This window comes from Rhineura floridana, chromosome 2 (genome assembly GCF_030035675.1).
Source record: "Rhineura floridana isolate rRhiFlo1 chromosome 2, rRhiFlo1.hap2, whole genome shotgun sequence".
NCBI classification, from domain to species: domain Eukaryota; kingdom Metazoa; phylum Chordata; class Lepidosauria; order Squamata; family Rhineuridae; genus Rhineura; species Rhineura floridana.
In genome coordinates this window covers 158,261,271-158,275,137 of record NC_084481.1, presented here as the reverse complement: position 1 = coordinate 158,275,137, position 13,867 = coordinate 158,261,271, and the positions used below count along the sequence as shown (strand labels likewise).

Genomic DNA, 13,867 nt, shown 5'->3' with positions numbered 1-13,867 from the left:
GCACCGGGTGACACCAACCCTAGTGACGCCACTGAGCCTCCCCCGGACCTGGCTCGTGGGACTTGCCCTGCCTTCTCCTTTTCAGAAGGGCTAGTTATTCGGGGAAAGGGAGGAGGAAAGGAGGGATTACAGCTACTTTCTGCCTCCCTTCCTAACCTGCGGAAGATCGGTGCTTTTGACAGGCAGAAATTCAGCAAGTCTAGCTTTCCCCATCGCTTTATCTTCCTGCTACAGAGAAGCTGAAGCTGCACCTGTTGCATTTCTGAATCTCTTGCCATTGACTGGTGGGGAGAGGGGAAGAGATACGTGTGTTCGCGGCACCATCGGAAGGAACCCTGAGGTGCCACCCGAAGGGCCCATAAGATCCTGAGCACGCATAGCACCGCAGCCATGACTGATACGGAAACCAGGCCGGCGACACCCCCGTCTTCCGCGCCCTACGTCCCCCGTTCCTCCTTTGCTCCCTCTTCCGGCTCCTCCTTCGGTCACTGACTTTGCGTTGGAGCCCCCTGCGCTTCGGCGCTCCCTTCGCCCGGTCGCCCAGTCAGCTCGCCCCCTCTCCCTCCCTCCCAGCGGCGGCATTTCCAGAGCCGTCAGAGCAGCAACACCGGCAGCTTCAAGAACTCTCGGCGCGGCAGCGGCAGCAGTAGCAGTCTAGTCCGCTCTCTCCCGCCTGCTCCTGACGACGGCGGCGGCGGCGGCGACGACTTCAGCAGCAGGTAGATAGAGAATCCCCAGCTACAGTAGCACCCAGGAGCAGCCTCCATTGCCGGGGGGGAGGCAGCTTGAGCTTGAGCTTGCCTTTTCGACCTCCTCTCTCTCTCTGTCTCTCATTTTAGTGGTCTCTTCCCGGGGTGACAGCTGAATATATGGAGGGATACGTATAAAGGATGATGAGGTTGTCCCACTATGCAGGAGAAAGGGGGGGTTCTCTCAAGTATTACCAGGGGCCGATGGGATTACCTATTTGACGCATGGTTTATCTTTATGGAGCTTTGTTCTGGTCTGGAAGGGTGGGGGATCTTGGAGCCTGCGGCTAACCCCCCATACAGAATCCTGGCAATGGAGACAGAAGCAAATAGCAGGTTTCCTCCCCCCCCTTTCTTTTTATGCCATGTATATATATATATTCATATTATGCCAAATACAAATACACACACAGACACACACACAACGCCTTGTGTAGTCTCTTGGTCAATTCCACCCACTCACTTCAAGGCCCTTACAGGTGGCCTCTTTCTCCAGGTGTCCTACCCAGCCAGCCACCCTCCCTCCTGCCACTGATCTGGGAAGCTGCCAGATCAAAAATGTATTTTAAAGGGACGTTTTGGAGTTGTGCTTGCTGAAAGTGGGGAGGGGACCGCCACCATCCTATGGAAATGAAAACAATCACATCCCTTTAGTATGAGATATTTGACACCCGAGATCTCAGGTGGAGTGCTGCTTGCTAACCTGCCCTCTACACTACAAGGATGGAATCTCACCTGCTCCCTAGCCTTATTTCTCAGGACCTTTAAGTTCCCTGCCCTTTTTATCTGTGGGGCTAGGATTTTAAACAAGAGGCAGCCTAGACATGATGGTGAACTGTAGTACAAATGTGTGTGTGTGTGTGTGTGTGTGTGTGTGTGTGTGTGAGAGAGAGAGAGAGAGAGAGAGAGAGAGAGAGAGAGAGAGAGTCTATTCTTTCTCTGGAGTTGGAACCCAAAGAGTGCTATCCACTGGGCATTTTTTTCCAGCAGGTAAGGAGGAACAGGGTGTTAAACCCAGGAAATGTGTCTTGAGGCTTATTTCTTAGCATTTATTTATTTGGCTCACATCGCTCCCCCACATCCCATGTTTTTGTAAAGTGATTGCCTTCTGATCAAGATGCCAGCCAAATCCAATATTATGTTGCCATAGTCCTTGCTGTGACCTCTTCGCAAGCTCTTCTCAAAGCTCCTAGGAAAGTGGGTCAGCTTCTCCTGAGAAATATATCTACCTGGCACTTTCTTTGTGAGTTTCTGCACTGCCAGCTGGTTAGGAGGATGCACTCTGGCCTCTGTGTTTATGCACATATTGAATGCGCTTTGCTTCATTTTTGGTGCTACAGTAATTTCCTGCAGCTTCTCTTCTCCAGGGAGCTGGTGTGTAAAAAGATTTTAACATACTCTGCTTTTAAGGATATCATCCCATTTAGCCATATGGCAGTTGTCTTTATATCTGTACTAGCTATCAGATGTGTAAAGGTGAACCAATAACAGGAAAATCAATCTGGATCTGTCTAAATACACCCAGGGTCACAATCACAACAAATGTGGGGGGAAATATCCCAGCATTTTACTGGGAGGCCATGCAAAGCCACATCTAAGTCAACCTTTCCCACCTTTTGGTGGCAGCATTCATTTTTAAGTATTAATAGCTTATCATGGCCATAACAGAAAATACACACACACACACACACACAATCCCAGCCTTAGACCTTTGTGGCTCTTATATTTCCTGGCTTCACAGTTTTGAGTGACAACCTGTAAATTCAGTGAAGTACTGTTAATTAAAGTAGAGGCAAGTTGAGGGATTTTTATCAGGGTTCATGGATGTCAATTCATGTGTGTGTTTGAATTTTAACCATAAAATCTTGGTTGCACACTAGCTGGACCAATAATCATTCCCATTTCTTCATCCATAGTTCCTGCACACAGTGCCTTTGGTTCATAAAGCACACACAGACTCCTGACAGATCCAGATTTGGTGCCCTGAATGAGTTATGCAAGATTGAATAGATGCAAATATTCTTACCTTGCTAAACTCTGATGTTCAGTCCATTTAGATATTAATGTTCAATCCATTGAGGAATCTGTGAATACATGAAAAACTGCACACCTTGGTTATGCTTAGAGTAATACAAACTGATACAGGGCAAGAACAGAATGGCAAATCCTTCCTCCACACATACACTATCCCACCTTTCCCTTTCAAATGCAGATAGCAACACTCCTGGACCATTCAAAGCTTCATTGTAGGATATTTGAAAAAGAAAAAGTCAAGTCTCAAAAGCCTAAAACCAACATTTCACCATCGAAGCTAGAGTTTTACAGGATTCAAGGTTATTTACCTACTTTTGACTTCGATAAGTTCAAGCGTCAAAAGTATGTCAAATTTCAGTATTGTATGATATTTATTTCATTTTACCACTACTTAGCAAACAGATCACCTGATAAGAATATAGGGGTCTTGGTTTCCCACCCTGTTCTTATGCCTCTTCTGCATTAACTTGAAAAACAGACTGTCTTTTGACAGGACCAATTCAAGAAGCTAAAGTCTGAACTCAACATTTCCTTCCAGAAGGCCAGTTCTTTCTAACACCCCCACCCTCCAACGGTCCAAGCAAATGCTTCGGTTAGTATGTTTCTGTTTGGTTTGACTCCACCCTCTGTTGGAAATATTTCCCTATATGAATCAAATCTCTTTTACACAGGCATTGGTGTGGCAAAGTATAGTCAGATGTTCATCCATTTACCCTGTGCATCCTTTTACTATTTAGTTCTTAGAAGTAAAGACTAAACATTTGAGTATAATAATGAGGGCCCAAACAGATGTGATAGTGGCCATTGATAAAGCACTTGTCCATGTAAGCACTGTACACATGTCCTGTCACATATCAATGTACCATACTATGTGTGTATGTAGAGTTAGCATGCTAGCACTGGCACCTGCCCATGTCACTGATCACTAGAATGCTAACCCTACATGAGAACATGGCAAGTGCATTAGACATGATAGTGAATTCATGGAATGCTTGCATGGGATGTTTACATGAGCATGAATTTTACTCATGCCCACTCTCACATCTGCTATCTCAAGGCCTGAGGAGGGGAGGCAGGGGGCAAGATCCCCAGGGCCTGGACCTCTGGGAGCCTAGACTGTGAAAAAACAAACAATAATTTACAAAATAATTTTTAGTATCTCAACAGACCAGAGTAGCTATAGTGTCTTTTGCTAAATCTCAGCATATTCAAGTCTTTCATAAGCACCAACATTTATTAATATGATTCAGACATATAACTTGAGAGTCTCAAGCTGAGACCAGAATAACTAGGCTAGGCCCTAGTAGCAGGCCTCAGTTCACAGTTCTACTAGACCCCAGTAATAGGCCTGAGTTCACAATTCATAGAACAACTGGCTCCAGCAGTTCACAGTTCGCAGAACTACTAGGTCTCAGTTCACATTTGCTCAACAAGCATTTCCTACAGTTCTCTTAAAGGAACAGTACACCACAGTGGCAGAAAAAGAGAAAGCTGATACACATCATGGAGTGTGTGTCACCTCTTCCTCTTATTTGATCTATGAATAGAACACATTGGAACAAGTCTCCATGTGTTGTGGTATTGTTTTAAGATGAAATTAACATTATGGAGCACAAATATAAGTCTAGAGAACAAAAGTGAGAAAAATATGAAAAAGTTTTAAAAACCTCAGACAAGTTTATTCAGCCTGGGCTTTGTTTCAAAATCATCATGAGGTGATGAGGAAGATAGTGAAAGCCATTGGGATGCACAAGCATTATTAGAAGAAAAAAAAGCTAATGAGGATTCTGCTGAAGTAGAAGGACAGATATGCACTAGCACTACTCAGGATAAGAAGTTTAGTTTTGTATCTCATTACTGAATACTTCATTGTGAATTAATTTGCCTGTACACTTAGCACACCAGAAGAAATTTGCATATTTTTGCCTTTGTTTCATTTTTGTGAGTAAAACTAAATATGAAATACTTGTTCTTCAATCATCAAGTTAATATTAGTGTACAGATCTAGTGTACTTGCAGGAAAGTGTGGACCACCATGAATTTCTGGATCTCTTTTGTAGGTCCTATACTAAGTAAAATAAATAAATAACTATTTACACCATTGGAAACAACATAAAAATTAGCCTGAACTGATATAAAGTACATGTCTTAAAATAATGTTGAATATATTTTTAAAAACCATTTTTGCAACACATTTTCAAGGGTTATTTTGAACAGTGTTGTTTTTAATAAACATATTAACTATCCCATTCTGATAAATGTTTTTCACTTATTTGCAATCTTTTTCATTCTAAGTTAAATCTAAGTCACTTAAAAACTTATTTAAAGAAAGTAGTAACATTTGCTTTGTAGGAAAATTTAGGGAGGGGAGCCCAATCATGCATTTTGCCCTGGGCCCAATGCCAGCTGTCAGTGGCCCGAGCTATCTTCTCATTTTCTAGGTTTCCTTGGAAATTTCATAGATCACTAGGTTCCCAAGCAGCAATAAGAAAAGATGGAGATCTGACTGTTCTCTTGTATGAACTAAAAGTTTATTACTATCTGAAAGCCTGATCCTATGGTTCCATGATATATGGCTCCATGATATATATAGCAGACTATGCATTGCAGTGGAGAAAGAAGCAGAAAAACCTTTTCTCCAGCTCTGTCATTTCACTTGAATCCAGAATACAGTTGTACAAACTCGGGCCACCTAAGGGGCCCATGAGATGCTATTTAAGACAGTTAAGGGGGATGCAGCCTTCTTCTAAATTCTGCTGGGATCTATTGTCAATCCTGCCAGCATGGTGGAAGTGTCCTTGTGCAGCACCAACCTGACATATTGGAGGCTGGAGGCAACCATTATAGCAGAGCCAGTGGATTCACAGTATAAGTCAGTGTAGCATTAGCCCAGGGCCACAAGTTGTGGCTTTGCATCATCAGTGCTGTAGCTTTAGAATCCAGATGTATATATGCAATGTTATGCTAGTTAACTTTTTTCATTGCCACTTAATGTTCATATCATCCAGCTGTTTTCATGCAGCCTGCTGGTAAATCCTCACATCTTTCTTGCGTCACTTCTGGTACCTCAGTAGTCCTTTACTGTCTCTCACCTACCCTTTGTAAATTACTGGCATGTTCTAATCAGAGTAAAGAACAAGAAAGAAAATTCTTACTGTGCTTGATCAAAGGACTGAGGCTTCCAGTGGGAGTAACCCTGCTAGGAGCAGGAACTGATCACAGAGGTAAGCAGTAGAGAGATCCAACTAGAAGCTGGTAATTGATTGCAAAGGCTACAGGAGAGGACCAGGGAGAGATGAGTTCGTTTCATCTTCATGGTGGCAACTTCCCCAACAGCCTCAGATATTTGTCAAATGCTAAAATATCTACCTCAGTTGTAGTGAAATGAAGTCTCAAAAGGGGGCAAAGAGAGATTAGTGATCATTGTAGATAAAATACTAGCTGGGAAATTTATTTATTTAACAAAATTTATATACCACTTGAATGTAACGACCTCCATGCAGCTTGCAAAACATTAAAATTATCAATAAAATAACAGCCATTTTAGAACCAATGCAAATCTATATTGCCCAGTCCAGTTACTAAGGGCTGTAGCTGCTACAAAGGCATCAGAAATACCAGTAAAGTGGTATGTTTAAATCATGGATGAGGATCTTGTGGCCCTTCGGGTGTTGTTGGACTCCAACGCCCATCAGACCTAGCCAGCATGGGCAATGGTCAGGGATGATGGGAGTTCTTTGTCAAGTAACATCTGAAGTGCCATTTTTCCTATTTCTGCTTTAAATAGGTCCATTTATTCTTAAAGTTTATGGGAGAAGCAGCTCCCATAAACTTTATTGCATAAAGTATATAATTTACCATGTTAGGTCTTTATATCTCAGACTTGAAGATATAAGTGATCCCACTGATCAGAGGGGAATCAGCAGATGAAAACCTGCTTAATAGAATTAGGAAGCTGATAACTGAGTCCAGCAGATTGCATGTGGCATGTTGGAATTGTATCTGTGAGAACTAAGTCGGAAACTCTCATCAGCCATGAACTCATCAAATAGCCATGGAAAACTGGCTCAGTTTTCATTTACCATCTTTGAGAGAGGAATGACAGTGATCTACCTCATAGGTTTGTTATTGGAATAAATTGAGTAAGAGTTATAAAACAAGTTGGGCACTAGAACTACTCTAGAAATTATAAACAATCAGTATAAGAAGGGATATCTTGATTTGCCCTAACTGGAGGAGCAGTATGGAGCAAGTTTACTGACAAAAGGAATGTGAGGTCAATTATAATAACCGGAGATTTGAGTAGGGGTCTGGTGTGGTGTGAATATGTTGCCAGGGAAAAATATTTTGATCTGGAAAGCATGTGATTAGTTTTTAGGGGTTTTTGTTTTTGCTTTCCTGGAAAGTAGCTGAAGAATGCATCTGAAGAAAGCACATCTGCACCTTTGTCAGTATCAGCAAGACTTGTAAAAGTCATTAAAATGTGGAATGTGGAGTGTTCTGAACATTTCCTTTTCCATCAAGACAAACCTGATGGCAATTAGTTGCACATTGTGTCTTATCCATACCACAGGCTAGGTCGTACAACAACAATGAAGGATGTGATCAACTGACACTTGCTGCAGTAATTATCAATAGTGGAATAGTTGCAAATCATGGTGTCAGAATTAACATTCTGTTAATGAGTTGAGACCTTTTTGATAGATACCATCAGTGACTCAGAACATCATCATGAAACTTTGAAGATCATCTTCAGAATGGAAGTTCTACAAAGTTCAACGCCTGTTAAAGTAAAAGATTCCAGAGGATAGGTTTTTCGCATTTAAAGAACAATTTTACCATTGGAGAGATGCAGTCTGGCAGGACTCAGAACTGTAGCCAGAATAAGCTTGACAACAGCCTGATTATGAAAGTCTTTATTTTTATAGGAGGCCATTCACGTTATTACTTTTATTGGAAATTATCGCTGAGTATCATACCAATCTCTCTCTCTCTCTCTCTCTCTCTCTCTCTCTCTCTCCCTCTCTCTCTCTCTCTCTCATAAAAATCAAAAATTACATGCAAACTTGCAGACAAGAGCAAAACCCTTACTGATAATATCAGCAATCAGAGGCAATCTTCATTGAGCCTATTATAATCTTGGCTTAGTAGAGTACGTTTGCTGCATTTCTTAACAGAAAAGGAGACAAAATTAAACCAGCCATATGATAACTGCAAGAATGTGAAATGGAAACAAAGGGGGACCCTGTTTAAAGAGATATGTATTCAGAAGACTGCTATGGCTAGCATGATGACACTCACTAGCTATGTGAGAACACTTGACAGCAGGATGATAATGCGATTTTGAATAATTGGTCTGAATGGGATATTTTGAGCTGTCGGGTATCCTCACAGCTTAGTTTCCATGTTATAAACTCTGTTTCAATAAAAACACATTTAAACAGCAACAACACATGTTGGACTTGCACAAGGAAGGCATGAATGCTAATCCCTGCTCAGCCATGGAAAAACTCACTGGATCACTTTAGGCAGGTTAGAGTCTCATCACCTGACCTCAGGAGTTCTGAAAATGGGATCATCCCAGGTTTGCTGGCCTGAAGTTCTCGGTGGAAGGGTAAGATACAGATGTGATAAATAAAATCAGGCCCACTTAAAGAAACAAATGCTTTTCATTCCAGGCAAAAGCAAAAAGTACCTATAGGAAGAGGTACCAACTAGCACACTGGTACCTAGCACTACAGAGTTAGTTAGCAATTCTCCAGTAAAAGCCGTGCTACACTGGAGACACAGGGAAAGATGTTTTAAACATACGATACTATGGCAAATTATATGCTATTACATGTTAAAAAACCCTCCCCATTAGAACAAAGCAGCTGGGGTCATAGAAATCTGCCTTATACTGAGACAGGCCAATGATCCACCTAGCTCAGAATTGTCTAGACTGACTGGCAGTGGCTCTCCATGGTTTCAGAAAGGCGGTCTCTCCCTATCTGGAGATGCTGGAGACTGAACCTGGGGCATTCTGCACGCAAAGCAGATGCTCTACCACTACCACTGAGCTAAAACTCTTCAATTTCATTCAGGAAAGTGATACAGAAAGAAAGTGTTAAATACCCTGTCTCCTCCCCTCCCCCCAGCTGCTCAGATCTCCCACTTAATGTAGTTTAACCCCGAATAGTCATACTGGTCTTATAAAATACTAAACCAACGGTACTTCTGGAAGGAGAGTTTTGCATGCACTGAAATGGATAACCACACAGAGACCTTTGCCAGATCCAGCAGTGATTGACCCAAGTTTGTACCTAACACTACTATACCAGATGGACTAGCAGGATCACAGTCCTAATTATAAATTATGGTATTAAGTACCTGTGCTAGTTGGCAATTATTTCAGTCTAGAGATAATTCATTACAACCCCCTTGTTAGCACTAGTCACTAGGGAAAGCAACTATGTAGACCAAGTCATGGGTCAAGTGAGAAAATACTTTTAATTAAGTCAGCTAGTGTTCAAAATTCTGGAAGCAAGCATTGGCATTAAAGTCTTCTTAGGGATTAGCTCAGTCCAATTCAAAACAAAGGGCAGGGTTGCATTACTTAGCTACATCTACTGCCCTTCAGGACAAACAGCAGAGAGATTTGTTAATACTAACAATTTAGGTTACAAATTGGCTTTGTAGGTATGATTAAAATTACAAAAGTCCCTTCTGGAAATAAGCAATAAATAAAAATTATGGTACTATTGGGTATGAAGCAATCAGGAGTGAGGTGGGTTGTTGTTTTTTGTCACTGTGTTATTTTGGGTCTCACAGGATCCTTGGAAAGTAAAGAATAGATTTGGCAATGCAGAAGCTTCTGTAAAACCCAAAAACTTGCTCCCAACGTTTTGAAGACTAGCTAGTCTAAATAACAGTTGACTTAACAATCACTAAGTTTCTTGAAAAGGGAAAATGTCTTCCACACCTATCTGCACATTCTAGGTGAAATTCTGTATTCTGTAACACTTAGGCCAGATATTGAAGCCATGTACATTAGATCCAACAGCCAAATAGTGTCATAAGCCTTCCAAATAAAGTTAATATCCAATGCATGGTCTGTTCAGCTGTCATACACACACAAACATACACACAGACAACTTAATTTCAGAAAAGTCATGTGCAAAATTATACCTATTGGATGTCACATGGAAAGGTCAACTACAACTTCCTATCATGCATAATACAGTTTCACCAATGCCACAGGTAACTGCCAATAGTGGTGCTGAGTTTTCCTGTTGTACCTATTTAAGAAACAAGTTCCAGCCCATGTATTTTATCATGATCATTCTCATCTTCCTTCAAAGAGGATTACACCTGGCTCATAGGTGCCTCTCGTCCAGGTAGGTTATAGGACGGACCAAGCCTTTTTAACTTCAGCAGTTGAATTGAAACGTGTCTTTGGACCATTCTTTGGATACCATAGCAGTTTTTAAATTTAATGTCTCGATCTATGGCAGGGCTAGCTAATGTGGTGTGTTCCAAATGGTACTGCCCAAGTGACATAACCAGTAAACAGAGGATGGGGGTTTGTAGTAACTGCTATGGCTGCCCCTGATCTATGATATGGTTGCGTGTATTGGGCCACATCAATTGGGCTTTGAATTGCCTAATGGGTCAGATCTGCCATCAGAAATGTCATGTCACATATATGATATAGATATGATAGTAATGTAAACTGAAAAATGTTTGGATCTATGTCGGGAAACAGATCAAAACAAAGGAAGTATGACAGTTGTCTTCATATAGCTTGTTGTTAATGCCTATTGTAAGATCCAGAAAAGACTGGGCAAAGAAAAAATGCTTTGGGTGCAAACTGTTCTGCTTTGTTTTTTAAAAGGCTCATGAAAGAGATGGTAGTTTTTCTTCTGCAGGCATATTAGACCTTTCCAAACTCATAAAAGAAAGCTCTGGGAGAAGTTAAAGACCATCAGGTACCAGAAGGAGAAGAAGCTATTTCTTTCACTAGCCAAGAACTGGAGGAAATCTCTCTGAGATCAGAAGGCTGCAGGCAGGTCAACTGCTGGAAATATTTTTTATTGAATGCATAAGACAAACTGAAGCTGAGGAATTAGACTCTAGTACTTAAGAATTCTCATTGAGGCTTTGCTCATTCAGCTGTGGCATATTAACACTGAAATCCCTTGAGGTTTACGCATTGTTACAATGCACAAATTGTATGGAATATTCCTAATCTAATATTCTCTGGGATTTGTAAACAGAAAATATTATTGAAGCGGGGGGGGTGTAGAAAGACCAAGTATAGTATAATGGGATTGTGTAGGCCAGTTCCACACAGTCATTGGGAAACACTGTAAATCACCACTCAATGCACCCCTAAAAAATGCTAGCTCTTATTGCTATATAATGAGCCTTGAACAAAGTGTCATAGTGAATACCCTATCACTGGCACTTGCAATAGAGTTTACATTCTAAAGGAGTGTTATTGAAGGCAGTTTCATGCTGTCATGGTGCTCCATGTTTGGGTGGGCAAGTGTCCTACTTGACAGAGGATAGTCCTCTATTTGAAGGGCTGCCTGGTTCAAATCCAGTTTAAAGATAAAGAACCCTCAGAAGGAACAACAAGAACCCTGAAGGCAGAAGGCTGTAATTTAGTGGCAGAGTATCTGATTGGCATGCAGAAGGTTCAAGTCCATGGCATCTCTAGGTAGGGCAGGGAACATCCTGTGTCTGAAACCTTGGGGGGCTGCTGTTAGTCAGTGTAAACTATACAGAGCTAGATGGACCATTAGTCTGACTTGCTATAAGGCAACTTCCTGTGTACCTATGTTGTTGCCATCCAGAGTTATTACCTGGACAACAGACTGAGCAGGCACACCTGGTCATAGCCTTCCCCACTAAATTATAGTCATTATTTCTAAATATGAATCTATAGTTATAGATTACATATGCAGATTTTACACAAATCTGTGTCCTCTTTTTCTTTGGCAATCTATAAATGGCCATCCTTCTCCACGGAGAGTAGAGCAAGATGGCCTTTCTCTAGATAAATACTCTTAGAGCTTCGGTAAATAAATAGGCAGAGAAAATCCTTTGCAATGAACAAAGCCTTCGTTTCAAACAGACTCAGCTCTTTTAAGGTATAATTAACTTTTTTCTGTAATGATGTACACAAATTATAAATTGCATCATAAATCTGAGACTAGTTGTCTGCAACCAGTGAATGGAATGGACTGCGTACAGTATCTGGGCAAATCAAAGAAAAAGCTTTATCAGATCTTAGCGAGCCACACAGGCAGTCTGCTCATTGTACAGGCTTTTGGTGATTCATATAACTGAGACACTTGCTGCTGTCCTAAGACATTAGGCTGAAAGTGATGTGTTACAGTGCAGCCAGCTAAAAAGTACCAGGATTTTCTAATACAGCTCACAAACTACTGAGAAGTACTTATACCATTCTGTGCATCATTTCATGCTAGTAGGCATTTCACCTTTTTTCATGTATAGGCCTAATCCATTAGCCACGTCTGAAGGGTTTGTATTTATGGCACATCTTCAGTGTCCAGATTAGAATTTAAAATGTGTCTTCTTGTAAGATCTGGCCTACTTAATTAGAAAAAGGCTCACCTTACCATAGCTGCAGATTCATTGGACAACTTTACTTCCATGAACATGAGTGCAAGGATAAATTCCTCCATCTACTGTATTGACTTTGCTAAATGTCAGAAAAATCCTCTCTAGCCAGTATGGCTATGGATATACTTTCCCCCTATCCTAGGAAAATGGTGAAATGCTTAATTTTAGAGAGGGGCTGAAACTAGTGACTCAGTATGTGAGCTGTTAAATGTTTTGACTCTTGATTTCTTGGTCATTAATTTAATAGCAATAAGATGAGTCACATGTGGGAACTCTCTGGTTTCTCCAGCCACATACAAATTGCCATCTGTTCACAACTGATGGCAGAGAGGTTGACTTCATTAGTAAAATTTAGAGAGAAATCAGCATCCAGCATATCCTGTCCCACTGCACTTCAGAAAAATGTGCACTCGTACAAATGGAGGGTAGCAGGGATGGCTCCAGGAATTCAGATGCCCTTTGCACCCTGAGTGGAGCTCCTTAATTTGGAAGAGATTATAGGTGTGCAAACTCAGAATTCTGTTCTCCTGCCCCTCCAATCTTCTTGGGTGTTCCAGGCAAAGTGAGAATGTTGTTGCTGCAAGGTAGAGTAAAGTCCTGACCTTGGGACCCTAGCAAATGCCCGTCTTAGCAGAGAAGGGTGTAGTTGATCATGAGCCGCATTTCCAACTCCTTGTTATCCCATTCTGAAATGGAGCACTATAAGTAGTGCATCTTCTGTATATTTGAGTCATCTGACAACTCCTGTTCCTTCTGAGCTATGGGTCCACCTGAAATCTCTCTTCCCTTCACATTATTTTGTAGTTATCCCAGTGGGACACACTACTTCCAAAGCTGTGCTTTAGTTTCATTCTGTTCTTTCTGTTCACACAAACATTTCTATTGGGGGGGGGTGCATTTTAAATATTAACAGCACAAGGATTGGGAAAATAGCCATCAAATGCAAGAAACAGACATTTTTCTGACCACTGCAAACACATCACATTAAAAAAACACCTTACAAATGTAAAAGTGGTCATCTAGGAAAGATTTGGGAAGCTGTATTAATCAATGAGTACAAAACCCAGATCTGGACTAGTCTTAGAATAAATAGTGCCCTTGCCAAGAAACACCTTCAGCAACCCACTCCTGCTCTTCAGTCAATTTTGTATTGTTCTACGATACTAACAGAGCAGTGTTAGCAGGTGCCATAGCTCCCAGGCTTCTCAGTCATTTCACCCTATGCTCATTGCAAACACTCAACAACACACAGCAGGCTTTGCTCAGGTCAGCACCTGGGGAGAGTGTCCAGCTCACTCACCCTTTGCATGGGTGAATATGTCAATCAATTTTCTCTATATTTCTTATTTTTCCACCCTTAAGTTGAGTTCTCTGCATTTCCACATCAGTTTGTAGTTTTTTTAAAAAAATCCTCATAAAAATTCATCAGCATTTTAGTACAAATTTCTTCTAAT

General features: G+C 41.2%; 1 protein-coding gene across 2 annotated transcripts in view; it reads left to right on the top strand.

Annotated features, from left to right (window-relative positions):
* The first annotated feature begins 211 nt into the window (after window positions 1-211).
* The window catches only part of C1QTNF4 (C1q and TNF related 4), a 22,889-nt gene continuing 9,233 nt past the window's right edge, over window positions 212-13,867 (top strand). The window contains exon 1 of one of the 2 annotated variants that reach the window (XM_061611021.1): window positions 212-719. The gene's annotated coding sequence lies outside the window, so the exon portion shown is untranslated. Of the gene's footprint in view, window positions 720-10,131; window positions 10,160-13,867 lie in introns of those variants that run through there. The other variant, XM_061611022.1, reaches the window with a different exon arrangement.